This window comes from Eleutherodactylus coqui, chromosome 2 (assembly GCF_035609145.1).
Source record: "Eleutherodactylus coqui strain aEleCoq1 chromosome 2, aEleCoq1.hap1, whole genome shotgun sequence".
NCBI lineage: Eukaryota > Metazoa > Chordata > Amphibia > Anura > Eleutherodactylidae > Eleutherodactylus > Eleutherodactylus coqui.
The window spans coordinates 113579699-113595645 of NC_089838.1; the positions used below are offsets into that span (position 1 = coordinate 113579699).

The following is a 15947-nucleotide window of genomic DNA, read 5'->3' on the forward strand; positions in this document are numbered from 1 at the left end:
TTCTTCACGCGATTTAACGGTGCGTGCGGGCGACCGCAAAAACACATACGCACGTGTGACGGAGCCAAGGATAGGAACGCATGCAGAACGGTGATCCGTAAAGTTACCGAAAGTCGGCCTCGAATAAGCGGATCATTAATATATTGTCATGTCACTACATAGATAGTGATGGTCACACTGGGCAGGGTCAGGCACTCTGTGGCCATGTTTATGGTAATGGCTAGAAGGCCAGAGTGACGGCTGCTCCAGCAGAGGAGACAGCCGCGGGCTCCATAGCGCTCAGCACCCTTCCCTGCAGTGTGACTGCAGGCGCTCCAGCCCGGGATTTCTCTGTGCTCCAGGCCGGGATTTCTTTGAGCTCTAGTCCGGGATTTCTTGGCAATCCAGGCCGCGGCTTGTGTGTCTCCGCGCTCCGCTGCCGCCCGGGTCTCACTGGCATCTTCCTGAGAGGAGTGTTCAAACCTCAGAGAGGGAAGTGAGAGGAGAGGAGCGCTGCGGACATCTCCCGGGACCGGCCGACCACCGGAGCATGGTGAGGGGGACTACACACGGGTTATAGTCCGGGGTCACTGCTGGGTTATACACTGCAGGGGAGTCATCCTACAGCGGGCGTTATACCCACCTCTCCCCCATCCCAGGAGCTCCACTATATGGGCTGCGGTATGTAGTCCTCTATGTGGAGCTGAAGGAACAGAACAGGGGGGGGTTCTCTCTCTATGGAGCGGAGGGCACAGAACAGGGGGCTCTGCATAGAGCCGAAGGTACAGCATAAGGTGGTCTCTCTATGGACCTGAGGGAACAGACCAGGGGGTCTCTCTCTGTGTAGCGGAGGGCACAGAATAAGGTGGTCTCTATGGAGTGCAGGGCACAGAACAGGGGGGCTCCTCTCTCTATGGAGCGGAGGGCACAGAATAAGGTGGTCTCTCTGTGGAGCGGAGGGCACAGAATAAGGTGGTCTCTGTGGAGCAGAGGGCACAGAATAAGGTGGTCTCTCTGTGGAGCGGAGGGCACAGAACAGGGGGGCTCCTCTGTCTGATCTGGCAATGCACTGGTTACACTGTGGAGTATCTGCTGCTCTCTGCTTCCCTACGGAGGAGCAGGATGAGATCTGTGATCACGGAGCACCAGGATGAGATCTGTGATCTCGGAGGACCAGGATGAGATCTGTGATCACGGAGGACCAGGATGAGATCTGTGATCTCGGAGGACCAGGATGAGATCTGTGATCTCGGAGGACCAGGATGAGATCTGTGATCTCGGAGGACCAGGATGAGATCTGTGATCTCGGAGGACCAGGATGAGATCTGTGATCTCGGAGGACCAGGATGAGATCTGTGATCACGGAGGACCAGGATGAGATCTGTGATCTCGGAGGACCAGGATGAGATCTGTGATCTCGGAGGACCAGGATGAGATCTGTGATCTCGGAGGACCAGGATGAGATCTGTGATCTCGGAGGACCAGGATGAGATCTGTGATCTCGGAGGACCAGGATGAGATCTGTGATCTCGGAGGACCAGGATGAGATCTGTGATCTCGGAGGACCAGGATGAGATCTGTGATCTCGGAGGACCAGGATGAGATCTGTGATCTCGGAGGACCAGGATGAGATCTGTGATCTCGGAGGACCAGGATGAGATCTGTGATCACGGAGGACCAGGATGAGATCTGTGATCTCGGAGGACCAGGATGAGATCTGTGATCTCGGAGGACCAGGATGAGATCTGTGATCTCGGAGGACCAGGATGAGATCTGTGATCTCGGAGGACCAGGATGAGATCTGTGATCTCGGAGGACCAGGATGAGATCTGTGATCTCGGAGGACCAGGATGAGATCTGTGATCTCGGAGGACCAGGATGAGATCTGTGATCTCGGAGGACCAGGATGAGATCTGTGATCTCGGAGGACCAGGATGAGATCTGTGATCACGGAGGACCAGGATGAGATCTGTGATCACGGAGGACCAGGATGAGATCTGTGATCACGGAGGACCAGGATGAGATCTGTGATCACGGAGGACCAGGATGAGATCTGTGATCACGGAGGACCAGGATGAGATCTGTGATCTCCGGCCACATGCCCGCCCTCTTCTCCTGCACTAGAATGGGGGTCATTAGCTAACCATATTCTGTGACCCGCGCGGACCCTTGTGTAGATTATTGCACATAAACCGGTTGAATGTGATTCAGTGAAGTATTACGGAGGCGTTTTTATGTCTGATTTATAGCACCTGCTTTATTAATGTTATTCCATATTGTTTGTTTGGCCATGTGATATCTTGGATGCTAGTGGATGAGCGCGGCGTCAGCCTTCATTAGGGTTCATCTACACGAAATGATTTATCGTTTGAACAACGCCAGAGTTCGCTCGTTCAGCCAGTTTATACAGCAGATACATCGTTGGCTCGACTGAATGAGAATCGTTCAGTTGTTCATTCGCTATATAAGTGAATGAGAAGGACTAATCAAGCGCTATTTAACCTGAACGATGAGTGAACGAGCCAGCGATGGTTCTTGCGCTGCGTATAATGAACGATGCGCGAGTCGTACGATCGTTGGCGGCCTTTACACTGAACAACTTATTCATTTGCGCACGTTTGAAGATAATCGTTCCGTATAAAAGGCCCTTTAAACTTGTTCACATTCTTCGGTGATTACGATCCATTGTTTCAGCCTCGGTTGCTCACTGATCAAAACTCCTGGTGAGCTTTATTTCTGAGACGTCTGCTGATCGTTCACGTCATCTCGGAGGGAGGGGATTGGGTTTCCTCTTCTGATGTTTCTCCCTTTCCCAGTGACATTATGGGGCTACTTCTGTTGGATTCAATTTAATTGTCTGTTCAGTTGAGATCCGGTTTTCGGTCATTCAGTGGATCGTTCTCCTCTGTACAGATCTTCTTGTTTTAAATCGCCTCCCGGTAATCCAGAACGTCTTCCCAGCTCGGAGCAGCAGCACAGGGACTTCACATGGACGGGGTTAGCCCGTGGGACGCACGGCAAGTGTCAGGAAGTAGCGCATCCAGATCCGCATGGCTCTGGGCAGATCTTAATCAAAAATGACTTAATCCTGCCAGCAAATCCGCAATGAGATTTGTTGGTTTTGGTGCAGAATTCTCAACTCCTAATTAAGGTGTGGATTTGGGTGCTTAATGTGGGCAGATTCCACCCGTGTGAAATGTCTCTGAGGCTTTCAACACACTTGCATTTTTTATTCTGTGTTGAGTCCGCTTAAAAACGTATCATACTTAGAGATGAGCGAACGTACTCGGTTCGGGTGTTTTTTGCACTCGAGCACCGCTTTTTCTGAGTAACTGACTACTCGGGCGAAAAGATTCGGGGGGCGGCGTGGTGGAGCGGTAGGTAGCAGTGGGGAGCAAGGGGAAGCTCTCTCCCCCCACCCCCACTCCCCTCTGCAACACCCCCCCCCCCCCCCCCCCCGCTCACCCCCGGCGCCCCCCAAATCTTTTCGTCCGAGTAGTCAGTTACTCGGAAAAAGCAGTGCTCGAGTGCAAAAACACCCGAACCGAGTACGCTCGCTCATCTCTAATCATACGCATCAGCGCAGCATGCAGACCCATATTCAGCTCTGCATGAAAAAACTCTGGGCTTGCAGTATCTTGATCCAATTTACGGATGAGACTCCAGTTTATGGGGGTGAGACCTGGAGGGTACCCCCAAAAATGGAGAGCTCTCTAATGCTAACTGTGATGCAAAAAAGAAGAGGCGAGCCTGTGTCCAGTTGTTTTTGGGTTTTTTTGGGGGACATAACTGGCGGCATAAGGGAGTACAATCCGGACACATAGACTATACAGATGGAAACATATATATATATTTTTTTTCTTCTGACACAACATGCAAGCATGCACATAGCCTAAAACAGACTTTCACAAGTGAGTCTTATATACTTTTTCTATGAGTATCCGATAATCCAGAAAATGTGATGACTGTAAGGTCCTGTTGATGCCGGACCACAAGAACTTTACAAATTACTTTCCCTTAAATCTCACATCTGTCCAGACGACCCACAACCCGGTCCTAGTTGGCTCCTAGATCCCCCTGTTACCACCGATATCCAAGGCTTCTTCACAGATGTAGTCTTTCATAAGGTTACAGAAGGAGCCGATCATCAACAATCCTGGCACTTCGGAGGTTAAAATACTCAGTTGCTTACAGATTGAAGCTCTAGTTTGGAGCCAGAATTAGGAAATGAGTAGTAATTTCAGGAGCAACGTGGAGGATCCCTAACCCTCCCTGCAAGGAAGGGAGCTGCGGTGCCAAGCACCTCATACCCACCCGTCCACCATGGTCCTATGTGCAATGCTTATTGGATGGTTCGCACTTGAAAATGGGAAGTAGCGCATAATATTTTACTAGAGGTGCTACTTATGTAGTTCTCTACTATATTTATTGTCTTCCTTCCTGAAACCTCATTTTTATGCAATTTTATCCATCATCTTCTGAGATCCTTACTTGTGACTTGTGAATAGATGCCTGTCTGCTTTATGTGCTATACGGACTGTGCAGACAACATATAGAACTGTCATTGGGAATGCTTGCACTGAGCTGTCAGTGTAGGAGATCCGAGCGGAGTGTTACAAGGCGTGATCGCAGCTGGTGTAGTAAACTGGGATGAGCCGGAATACACAGCCGGCACGCCTATGCAGTGTGACCAGATTATCACAAATTGATGTTTGGCACAGGATCCCATTTAAAAAAAACCCACAGGATGTCCTAATTTGGTGCATAATATGCTTCAATATAGGCTATAGTGATTAACTGTGTACTGTGCATTTTGGGTACGTGCATAATATTTGGGACACATACGCCCATGTGAGGGAGACCTTTAGCTACTTGCGACCCGTATTGTCACAAAGGGTGCCAACCACCATCTTGTAGGCTGGGGCGATGAACTGCCTTAAGTAGGCTTGTCCAGATGATCATCTTTTTCCCTGTGGGTATACATTAATCCTCTTGGCTCTGTCTCCTTTCGTCTGATGTTCTGAATTACTGCTGTCAACCCAACAGCACCTCCTTATTTATGCTACTGTATGTATAGTATGAGCTTGGTTCTGGTGCTGTATTTATACTATGAGCTTGGTTCTGGTACTGTATTCACTGAGCTGTTTTTGTGCGAGTCTCACTCGAGAATTGCACATACAAATGTGCAGTGTCCTGCAAATCGCACGTAATGCGGTGTCCATGTTCTGTGCAATGCGAGTCGTGCCTGAGAATGTCGGCACAATTTATTATCGGCCATGTGGATACAGCCTAAGGGGCTCATGCCCATGAGCGTCGTGGGATACGCCTGTGGATTTATACCGCGAAAGTACCACGATTAAAAACAAAGAAGTGCCTGTGAGTGATCGCAGATTTCCGCGATCCCCATTAATGCTGCTGTCACCTTGGCCATGCTGCTGACGGGGAGAGCTGCCGTGTCCCACCTTCTTAACTCAGGATCTCTGTTCTGATTCTCCTACAATGTGGAATGACTTTTTTACTTTGAAAGCATGATGACGAATGTCTTTTTGTTAAGAACTGAAATAATGACAGTAATGACGCAGGATTCTAAAAAGTTGAGTTTGAGCTGTTTCTTAGATATTACTTTAAGGCATGCTGGGTGATAACTTATATATGCGCCATTACAACTGGCATGCAACTAGTCACCCGGCTTGTGCAGATCTTCCGCTGTGTTCGTGTGCGACTATGCAGATTTGACATGAAGTCTGGAAAGCTGGGTGCAACCCATGTGAAAGCTGTAAATATAGGTCATACTGATTGTCACCAATGTTCCTAATAACTAGCGCTAAAAATATGTGCTTAGTAATGTCGCAGCCCAGCTTTCTCATGCACCTGAGCAGCCAAGCTGCCTAATTGTATAGCATGTGTGTCATTTAAAAAACAGTTTTTTGGTGTGCATTTCTGGACTGCAGAAAAAAAGCACATAAAGCAATGCAATTTTCAAAAACTGCATCCATTTTTTTTTTTCGTTTTTTTTTATTTTTTTTTAATGCAATTTAGAACTGCACAAAACCACAGACCATGAATTCAGTGTGTGAACGCAGCTGTACTTCACAAGGTTTGCCATTAGGGACTTGTTGACATGTAAGAACTATATTGGTGGTTTTTATACGGATGTGAAATGGTTTTCTTTAAAACAAGAGGAATATGACTAGCTTGGGCCCTCTATTTACTGCTTTATATATGCCAACTCTACAGGGAAATGCCCTTTTTGGTGTATTAAAGGGGTTGTCTGGGTGTTGTATAGCTTTAAAAAAAAAATAGACCCAAATCTATTAAAATAGTAGAAGCAGCAGTCCTCGCCCATCTTCACCCTGGCGATGCAGCCCAGCAGTCCTCCCGGGCTTTGTTGTGGAGCTGCTACACTCCTGCAGCCAATCAGAAGCCACAGCAATCAGGTGATGACATTGTGACTCCCAGCATCTGACCAATGATTCCAGGAGAATGGCACCTGACCCCCGGGGCCTCTGATTGGTTACCACGTGAACACTGCAGCCATTCAACAACAAAGACCAGGAGGACTGGGGGGTTATTTTAACACTTGGCTCTATTGTTAAGCAGTTGTCTATCACCCGGACAAGCTCTCTAGTAAACATTGATTTGTTAATATGAAAAATAAGAGCCATGTAATTAGCCTCCTTGTGACTTATTTTTTATTAAATCAGTGAAGTTAATCCATTTTCCTCTATTGTGTACTCCGGCTGTAATTGTTGCTTGTACAGTCTTCACCTAGGAGCCATTCATTATTCTTCATCAGCAGTAATGGGTGCATTCCTATTGTGCTCAGAGTACAGAGAAGTCATTTCCGCCTACCTACATGTGAGAAGTTCACTGCGCCCCATCGGCATGTCTGAACTGCCAGCTGCATGCAGGCTTCCTGTCATTCCCTGCTAGGTTTTCATTGTGAGGTTATGACTTACGTTGGCAGATCACAAATTCCTACAGTCTGCTTTATAGTGGTGATCGGTATAACATCTAGTTGTAATGTGAGAGTCTGTCAGTATTTCATGCCGCCTGTGGTTAGATTGTTACCCATGTACAGTATTTACTGGCCATCCACACCCACTGTCACTTTGGCCAGGACAGCATGCCCTGGGTATCGGGCCCCTTCAATATACTTGGTACGATACATGGAACACACAAAGCGTGGCTAAGATCCATTCTAGTAAAATAGTCGCAGTCATTCTAGTAAAGCTGATGTGCAGCCGGTCTTCTGCTATTGGGCTCCTGAGACTAGTAAACTTTCCCATAGTTTGCAGTCACACAAGGGTGTCACCATTAGGCGCAGCTCATTAGGAGTCCAGCCTGACTTGTCTGGAAATGTAGTAATCCGGGTTATTTATAGAGCCGGCCGGATTATGGAAGCTCCAGCCCTGTTGCTTCCTCTGCACAGCTGCTCCCGGCGAGGTCACCGCATGAAGAGTTTCTGTTGGAGATCAACCAGTTTTGCCTGCAGGTGGACTTGTCTTCTGGGTTTTCACAGTTGATACTTCTCCAGGAACACATCGCTACATCGTACAGCTTTTGTATCCGTCGGTCATGGAGTGCCCCGGATTCCAGGTAACAGAATCAGTCCGTGAGATGACAGGACCTCTGACATCACTGCCGGGAAACTTTGGACGTTTTCCCTGGTTTTGTTTACCTTTGTTATTATCATCCATGCGGTACTGAGTGAATACGGGTCACTTACTCCTTTGGGCGGTGGGAGTTTAATTGCGCTGCGACTGAGGTCATCTCAGTGCCAAGTTATCGATTTAAGAAGTTGACAACTAATCTTTTTTTGGAAAGTTTAACTAGTTGGCTGCTGCCTGTTTTTTTTGTGTTTTTTTTTTTAATGCTGTGATCCATAATATAGTAACCACTTGTTAATAACCACCTAGAAATGAAGCGGCACAGACAATCGCAGAGATGCAAACGGGGCTGTCTGATGTCCCTGAGCGCTGATCTCAGGGATCACACTTGATTAGAGTGATGACTAAACGCACCTCGGGGTCCTGATGCACATTAGACGTTAGTTTTGTGACCCCCACCAATAACAACGGGCTGGACAACTCTCTGATGTGAATGGGAGAGACTCCACTTATCCCTGATGCCAGGAGACAGAAGATTGGCAGCTTTACATTTCAGTGTCCGATCGCCATAGTTTAATGGGGCTGTACCTGAATACTGTCTACAGGATAGGTGATAAGTCTGATCAGTGGTGGTCTCACCGCCAGTAGAATTTATTCTGAGGGCCTTCTGGACAGTTCCATGCTAGTATTACCCTCCTGACAGGCTGTACGCTGCCAATCCACTTGTAGTGCCATGCACCACTCATGTGGTGGGTGACAGGCTGGTGGCAGACTCCTGGCTCAGAGCCGGCTAAGGGATCCACCTGCTCCCCTGTGAGCCAGTCTGAATCTGCTGGCATCTGCTAACCTCCAATGGGTTTGCATCTAATGTGTATGAGCATGTTACAAGGACAATTCTGCACTAATCCCAAGGACCTTCTCTTTCCGCAAGAGGTTACTCATCTATATGGGCGGATGTAGATCTTTGACTGTATTATGGCCTGATTTATTGATGGAAAGTAGAACGTTCTTCTGCTTGCATATATTGAAGCCAGGACACACACAAGTGGAGTGGAGTTTGTTTTCTACACCTCACCTGCAGTTTGATGTAAAACACCACCTTGCTTTTTGTACTATTTTTGCATAAGACCCCATTGCATATTCTGTAACCTTAAGATGTTTTGAAGACCACCTCAATTTAAGGCCTTTCTCCTCACATTGATGTTCGCCTTCAGACAAGTTGATTTCCGGGAGCCTGTATGGTCAGCTGCTAACTGTGAGGAAGCCATAGAGCAGGCCTGCACAGCCTATGGGCCACATGCGGCCTGGCAGAGGATTTCTGGCGGCCCTCTTGGCTGCAGCATGACTGTCTGTCTGCGGGATAGTTATTTGCTGCTAGCAGTAAAGTCTAAACTTTTACTGGTAACTGTTACTGTTAGTGTGACATGATTGTGTCGGGTTGGGGACCTGCAGGGATGGCCCGGGAGCAGCTGTGTGAAGAATCCCTCAACCTGTTTGGAGCCGTGTGTATGTGTAAGAAGGGTAATTATGTGGGATTCTACCTGGGCTTTTTCAGTAGGCCCTCTTTTTTTATTTTTTTTAGTATTTTGTAAGTTTAAATTGTTTTTCAAATGTTTATAATTTAGGCCGCCTGCACACGGGCTATTTGCATTTTGGAATCTGGAGCGGGCGTCCGCCCCGGATTCCGCAGCAAATACCACCCATAGCATACTATTGAAAAGCACTTTTTCCTGCACACGAGCAGAAATCCATCGCAATTTTCTACTCGCTGGGGAAAAAAATTGCAGCATGCTCTATTTCAGTGCGGTGTCCATACGGATGGCTTCGATTGAAGTCAATGGAAGCCGCCTGACCCATGGCCTGTCCACAATTAACATTGCGGACAGGTCAGGGATGCCACGTCGTCGTCTGGCAACTGCGCGGGAAAACCTGAACTGCGCATGCCCGACGGCGAGCTGTCCGGACCATATGCAGCTCGGATAATAAATACGGCTGACAGGTACATGGAGACCCTGGACGGGCGCAGGGTCGGATTTCGCTGTGGGATCCTGCACCTGGAATCCGGCCCGGTCGTGTGTGGCCGGCCTTAATCATTAAACTATAGAACTTGCTTACAAAGTAAGCCACTAAAAACTTATCTGCAGCCCCAAGACGTTTGCCGATTTTTAATTTTAGCCCCTACCTACTGCCAAGTTGTGCCCGCCTCGTATAGAGCAAGGTCTCATGCATGTGGACTGTTTTTGGCATCTGTGTAATGTGGCGTTTGATTTTATAGACCGTGGTGCGGAGATAAGTAAAAGCAGGATGCCACATTGTACACTATATTAGAGGGGTGTTCTGTTCTCATAACATTGCTCTCAAGGGAGAATACATATGGTGGCACATGAAGGGACTGTGGGCACTCTGTGCATGTTGCCTAGACGGTCAAGGCATCAGAGAGGTCACTGATTTCAATGAGCAGTGGTGGTCTATTAGCCCCCTCTATTAGCCAGGCCCGTCCTAGCTCAGCGGGGAACGGCTGTGTGTAGTACATAAACACTTGTAACTATTCTCCCATAGTCCTTACATATTATGCAGGAAACCAGACACTAATGTTAATGAGGCTTCCTATGAATACTTCTAGGCAAATCAGCAATGTGGCGTTAGGAAAATTCTACACAGACTTTGCAGGGTTTCCATTGATACTGAGGCTGTATTATTATAACCGACTATGTCTGCGTTTCATCCTATACTAGCCTAGTATGTTACTATGAACATGCATGCTACCTGATAATGCCATATTCTGGGCCTTCCTTAGAGGGGTTGTCCAGACGTTAAAATCTTTAGCATAAGCCTAGTGACTTAAAATAATTATGGTGCTTTCGTACGCTCCAGTTTGGATATGGTAAAAACTGCCCCCCACCCGGTAAAAACTGCCCCCCCAATTCACTTCTGGATAACTCTGCCCCAAGGCCGTCTAACCGCTTGCCTGCTTCGGCCAATCACTGGTCACAGCTGTAGTAGTGCCAGGGATTGGACGCAGAGGTCACATGCTTGCACAACACATGACTGAGCACAATTGAGCAAGTCACTGGGCTCATGCTAAAAAAATTGTATTCCCCAGACAACCCCTTTAGAAACTGATGCCACTTGTCCTTAGTAAAAAGTCATGGAGGACATCAGAGGAACCTCCTTCATCTGTGGGACGGGTGGAAAAACTGAAATTCGAGTGACTGAAAATAAATGTGGGATGTGAAGAACCGTCCGTCCCAGCTGAGACGTTAGCACATGGACTGCAGTGATGCCCTACCTACACTTATACAGTCCCGTAATGGGGATCCAGCTACTGAGTATCTCGTGAGCAGAAGGAATGTGTGTATGTGGATGACACGGGGACCGCCTCTGGGTGCGGTTCATTCACAAATCCAGGCTTTCCAAACTTTATTGCATGAAGCTTAATTACTATCAATTATGATGCTTAATGAGAAGTTATGCAGCGTTCTACACGGTGTATCACAGGAACCTTGTTTACAGCGATAGGATGAAAACCCCTTCTGACATTAGTCCTGTTCACACAGCTGAGAAGTTGTTGCATTGTATTGGTGCATATCAATCAGTTTATTAAAATCATGAAAAGACTGACAATAACTGTGTCCCCACACACATGTATAGTGCCGCCTTTGTGTGGCACACAGTGATGGTGTACCCTGACATTATGGATGTCCCCACTAGTGCCCACCATACAGTAGTGATGCCGCATGACAAGAATGGCTGTGTTGGTGCTCAGTGAGTCACTAGTAGTTTCAGCTTGCTGATATCTGTCATGGATCCTGTAAGGAGGACACTATGGTGCCTGGATCCTGTAAGGAGGACACTATGGTGCCTGGATCCTGTAAGGAGGACACTATGGCGCCTGGATCCTGTAAGGAGGACACTATGGCGCCTGGATCTTGTAAGGAGGACACTATGGCGCCTGGATCTTGTAAGGAGGACACTATGGCGCCTGGATCCTGTAAGGAGGACACTATGGCGCCAGTGTGAATGCAGGGTAGAGATTGAAAAATAAAATAGTTGCCGTATTCTGCTGACAGAAGTCAGCGCCATTAACTCTAAGATAATAGCACTAATTGCTGAGCTGCACTTGTGCTTGCTGGTTCAGCCCAACAATTGCCAGGCAGCCTCATGTACAAGCTGCAGCCATTGGCTCTCATATAATGGTACCCTGGGGGTTACTATTACACAAGTGTTAGTCCCCTGCAAAACGCGGGAGTCGCTACTCTCATCTGGACTTGTCAGTTCAGTCACTATAGAGTCTGCCGGCTGCAATCAATGTTTCTCCTCCCGGTTTTTGGCAGGGAAGAAACGCTGCAGTCCCTTATAAATAAATGTATTGCAGATGAAACCCTTCTTCATAATTTAACTGCAGGGATTGCAATAGTGTGCATTTGGCCAAGGAGGGTTTTTTATTTTTTTTCCTCTCACTGCGAGGCCAACATTCTCATTTAAAAATGTTTTTTTTTTATCTTTGGGTAACTTTTCCCTGCTCCTATATGGGAGGAGAACAGAACCTGAACCCAGGACATCATATGCTGAAATTGAATGATGCCCATTGGCTATAACTGGGTCCATTTAGTTCTCAGATGGTCTTTTGCAGGCCGACCTAGAGCTGCATCCCACTTGTTTCCAATCTTGGACCATCATAGGGAAGTATGCTCCACTGGACTCCATATTTATGGGGCTAATCTCACTTGGATCAAGCAGAAACGTTACTTCTCGCCGAGTGTCTGTAATACCACACCCAAAAGGGCGTCACATGGAGGCGCTGTGCTGCCCAGTGCAATGGGCTCTGCCATGTGTGTGAATGCTAAGGCTTACTGTGTATCAGAAGAGATTCAGTGGGAAGCTATGAACATTGGCGCAGTGTCGGCCTTGGTAGGTTTCATTACCCTTTATCTACTGATACGGTTTTAGAACCTAACGCCTACAAATATTCGGTGCTCTTCAGAGGATGCAGTGATTACACAGTACAGAGGCGGCAGGGAAAATGTGAATTGTATCTGCAGGTTATAAAACTGCTTTTCCATTATTTTCCCTCGCTGGTGGAGACCGTGACCGTATGAATGTTTACACATCTACTTTGTCTTTGTCATTGAAGCTTGAAAATTGCAGGAAGCTAGTGAACCGAGAGACGGGTAATATTGCATACCGTCACCAGGACATTCCAAGGAGCAGGAGGGTCTTATGTCCTGCTACATGTAGTGACATTCATTCATCAGACACTTCATGGCGGAGCCATTAGTTTAGATCCGTGTGTTTATTGGGCACTGAGTTAAAGGACTATACCGGGGGATTTTAACTGATGACCAGTGCTCTGGATAGGTCATCAGTAGTTGGATAGGGGTTTGCCATCAGCTGATTGCCCAGCAGGCTGGATGTAGTCATCAGCGCTCACCACAGGAAGTGGGACTGCTGACTTCGCTCCCATTGAATGCTGATGACAAGGTCCAGCCCGCTGCACTGACAGGGGGACAGGCAATTGGCTGATGCACAAGGAATAGGTCATCAGTTAAAATGGCCTAGAATACCTCTTTAATGGGGTTGTCTGGCTGTTTGAACAATTTTGTCTTTTTTCTTAAAAATGTTTTTTTTTAATTAACTATTGGTGCATATGTGTTAAAGTAATAAACCCAGTGGTACTTACTTGGCGGTCCTTCCTGGTCTTTCTTGTCGAACGGCTTACCAATCGGTGGCCAGAGCTGTCTGAGGCTGTTCTGTTCTGTCCCATGACCTTTTCATTTTAAGCAATTAGGAGAAAATAATTGTCCATTAAACCCCTTTTAAAGTAGGTATCAGGAAATGGGACCAGGAGTGAACAGTAGCATGGAAATGGGATACAGGGATCCATCAGTCGCTCATACATGTTAGATAGAAATTTGTCCAAAATTTCATATGCCTGTATAGAAATTTTTTCATTGAGATGTCAAACTACTGTTTGCTAAAAAAAAGCAATAAGTCATGTTAATCTGGAATGTGTATGGTGTCATTGACTCTTAGCATTGTGGTCATTAAGGATGTTATTGCATGAGTGCTGGTGGCTAGCGCTTATGTTTTCCCTATGGCTGCCTGTCCATGGGTGTAGTAATATTCCGCGGCGGGAGCCGCTGCCGGGGAGCAGGAGCCAGCTGACTGTTCTCCGCATCTGACAAATGGGCTCACCCATAGCAATGCTAGGGAAAGCTTCAGACAGCGTGATTTGCCGGCGATTTACCGCTAGCGGAATCACGCCTGTGGACGTGCAGCCTGGCAATTGGTATTATTACACAGGCGTTAACAGCACACGTGTTAACGCACCCTATGGCTGCTATTATGTGAGCTCATGTAATAGTGCTGTTTGCTGGGCTGCACCTGCTCTTGCAGGCAATTGTCGGGAAAATGCGAATGCTAGCAGCTCCTGGTAGCGCTCATATAGCAGCAGCCTATGGGTTTTCCCCTACATTCATGAGAAGTATCACCTGATGCCACTCGCAGTCTAGTTCTCCAGTCTCAGTCGGGCACACCCGAGGGCTTATTGTTGTTTGAAGCCAAATTATGGCTGCTTTTACATGGTGCAGTCAAAAACCCTTCGGAAACGAGGCACTGTTTTTCTAATGTGGTTCTTTGCAGTTTTGACCACACTGTCAATACAGATGCATTTTTGGGGTGTCAGAGGGAGCCCACACAAGCACTGCGAGAACATAAAAACTCCATGCAGATGTTGCTGGATTACCCTGCAAGACTGGTAACTGCCACTGGTTTAGGGACCCTGCCACATCTTATAAGCACCATAAACTAAGGGAGTCAAGGGTGTGCTTATACTTGCCCAACTCCCCACGCTGTCACCCCTAGTGGTCAGTCTGAAAGTAACCCTTGCCTTTTAGTCAGTGCATGCCCATAGAGAATACTGTGTACGGACTGAAGAAAGGTGTTGTCGTAATAGGCTTCCAGGGGTGACCGTGTGGGAGCCGGGTAAGTATAAAAATGACACCCCTGGACTCAATGTTCCCTGTCTTATAAGCACCAAAATGTAATTTATGTATTTTAAATGTAATTTTATGTATTTTAAAGGAGTATTCCCATCTTAACTTTTCATAACTGAGATGGGAACCCTCTGCTGTAATTGCCGGCCGGAGGCTATAAAGACCGCCGAGAACCTCAACCCAGCACTGTTTCCATGGCTCTAATTGAAATGAGTTAGAGTTACGGAAATGGCATGCAGAGTGCTACGTTGTTACAGTAACAGTGCGGGAGACTGTTACATTATGGTGACGGTGCGGGAGACTGTGTTGCGTTACGGTGACGGTGCGGGAGACTGTGTTGCGTTGCGTGACGGTGCGGGAGACTGTGTTGCGTTGCGTGACGGTGCGGGAGACTGTGTTGCGTTGCGTGACGGTGCGGGAGACTGTGTTGCGTTGCGTGACGGTGCGGGAGACTGTGTTGCGTGACGGTGCGGGAGACTGTGTTGCGTGACGGTGCGGGAGACTGTGTTGCGTGACGGTGCGGGAGACTGTGTTGCGTTGCGTGACGGTGCGGGAGACTGTGTTGCGTTGCGTGACGGTGCGGGAGACTGTGTTGCGTGACGGTGCGGGAGACTGTGTTGCGTGACGGTGCGGGAGACTGTGTTGCGTGACGGCGCGGGAGACTGTTATGGTGTTTCCATTGTTCTTATTCTCTTCAATGAAAACAACAGAAATGGCGCTGGGTTGGAGCATTTGGCTATTTCCAAGGTGGGGCTGAGATGGGAATACCCCTTTTAAGCAGGATCTCTTCATCTTTGAGGGTCTGCTGACTGATCATTCTCGATAGATAATTAAGGATATTTGACTGATAAGTGGTAGGATCAATTATCTGTTGGGCCAAAATGATTGGTTTTGCCAGATGAAAGTATTTTTTTAGTCTGTTGGTTCAACTCCAAGACTGTAAATATATTCACTTTGTTCGCCAAAAGCAAAGTCTCCGTAAAATGCTATTAGTAATGGGGAACTTCAGGAATGCAGCGCTGATGACAGGAGCCCGAGAGCTACTGGGGCAGCAATAAAACATGAAGTTTTCCCAAACCTGACTCACCTCTTGTATCATCATTACGATCATTCCCTGGGTGTTCTGCCACCACCTTGCCTCAGGAAGTGTTGTCTGTGGAGCCAGCGGATGACACTCTGCTTGTATTCATAGTGGCTGAAACTTAACCCACCAGCCTGTTATTGTGCCAGCAGCGGGTATGGAGCAGTTTCTGTTTACAGTTAACTGGCTGCAGCTTCCCTGCCAGATGACTGATGGCAGAGACGGGAAATGCTGGGGGTTAAAGCTTCCATAGCAGTGAGTCAGCCGCGGGCTGCACCACTC

The 15947-nt window shown here is 47.6% G+C and overlaps 1 protein-coding gene across 2 annotated transcripts in view; it reads left to right on the top strand.

Annotated features, from left to right (window-relative positions):
* The first annotated feature begins 426 nt into the window (after window positions 1-426).
* The window catches only part of N4BP3 (NEDD4 binding protein 3), a 39811-nt gene continuing 24290 nt past the window's right edge, over window positions 427-15947 (top strand). The window contains exon 1 of one of the 2 annotated variants that reach the window (XM_066591359.1): window positions 427-532. The gene's annotated coding sequence lies outside the window, so the exon portion shown is untranslated. Of the gene's footprint in view, window positions 533-7419; window positions 7579-15947 lie in introns of those variants that run through there. The other variant, XM_066591360.1, reaches the window with a different exon arrangement.